The sequence below is a fragment of the Echinops telfairi genome, unplaced genomic scaffold, assembly GCF_000313985.2.
Source record: "Echinops telfairi isolate 266 unplaced genomic scaffold, ASM31398v2 ScPeMD7_1;HRSCAF=3_0, whole genome shotgun sequence".
Taxonomy (NCBI): Eukaryota; Metazoa; Chordata; class Mammalia; order Afrosoricida; family Tenrecidae; genus Echinops; species Echinops telfairi.
The window spans coordinates 47,120,947-47,122,454 of record NW_022103896.1 but is presented as its reverse complement, the minus strand read 5'-3'; the positions used below and the strand labels follow the sequence as shown (position 1 = coordinate 47,122,454).

The following is a 1,508-nucleotide window of genomic DNA, read 5'->3' as shown; positions in this document are numbered from 1 at the left end:
TGGTGTTACAACGATGAGAATGAATCCCAGCTTCGCTCATCTCGAGCCTCAAACAGGAACACGGAACCTAAGGCTGGCGGCGGGTTGGGCGCCTTTGGTGGTCGCTGACCTGCGAGGCTGGCGGGTGTGCGCTGAGCCCCAGCCGGGCCTCCTCGTGCCCCTGGGCCCCGCACCCCCAATGCTGTGCGGGTGCTGAGCCCTCACTGGCCAGGACGATGGTGAAGTATTTCCTGGGTCAGAATGAGCTCCAGAGTTCCTGGGACCAAGTGTTCGCCGCCTTCTGGCAGCGGTACCGAACCCCTACAGCAAGCATGTCCTGACAAAAGACATAGTGACCCCTGACCAGAAGCTCCTGTCCAGGCGACTCCTGACCAAGACCAACAGGTTGCCCCGCTGGGCCGAGCATCTGTTTCCTGCCAGTGTCGCTCACTCAGTGTCCATCCTGGAGGACTCCGTTGTGGACCCACAGAATCAGACCATGACCACCCTGGAACATCAACCAGGCCCGGCTCATGGGGGAGGAGCGCTGTGTTTACCGTGAATGCCCACAACAGTGGCTGGACCGAAATCCACCGGGAAGCCTGGGTCTCCTCCAACTTGTTTGGTGTCTTCCGGGCTATCCAGGAACTTGGTCTGGCCCTGTTTAAACGCAAGGTGACCGAGACGATGAAGGGCTTGGAGTACATCCTGGCCAAGCTGCAAGGGGAGGCCCCTTCTAAGACGCTTGTTGAAACCGCCAAGGAAGCCACAGAAAAGGCAAAGGAGACGGCACTGGCAGCTACCGAGAAGGTCAAGACCCTTGCCAGCAAGGCAGCCACCAAGCAGCAGCAGCAGCAGTTTGTGTAGCCAGCCCAGCCCCCTGTCCCCACCCTTGACCAGACCATCTGGTCCATTCCCCTGACCTGCCTGCAGTATGCTTTCTTAATTAAAAATCAACTTCCAGCCCCTATATACTGTCTGGGGGTGTTGGGGGTAGGTGGGTCCATTTGGCACTACAGGACATCAAGCACGCCACCTATGTGTGTGCCAGGCCTGCTTATTTCCCCCGTGGGCAGTTGAGGGACAGACAGAGGTGCAGACCTGCCCTCACAGGTCACAGTGGCCAGGAGGTGTTGTCATGGACACTAGACTGTAAGCTCCGCAGGAGCAGAGATCTGTTTGCTCTCTGATGTGTCCCAGGTACTGAAATAATACTTAGCACATAGTAGGCACTCAATAAATACTTGTTGAATTCAATTAAAAAAACACAAACACTATATCAAAAGGATATTCTAAAAAATAGTTCTGTATTAAAACAACAAGCATCAAACCACTTAAAAACATCAGTTGGAAAGTCTTAACATAAAGACTTTCTTTTTGCTTTTAAAAAAACGTTAATAATCGAGAGTGAACACATCTATTATATTCTTCCATAGTCCAATCCCGTCAAGCAGAATTGTGCAATTGCTACCACAATCAGTTTCTAAAGATTCTTTTTATCGCTGGACTTGACCTCATCTCCTTTTAAC

General features: G+C 52.3%; 1 pseudogene; it reads left to right on the top strand.

Annotated features, from left to right (window-relative positions):
- Positions 1 to 215: 215 nt before the first annotated feature.
- Positions 216 to 846, top strand: LOC101656536 (annotated as a pseudogene).
- Positions 847 to 1,508: the final 662 nt, after the last annotated feature.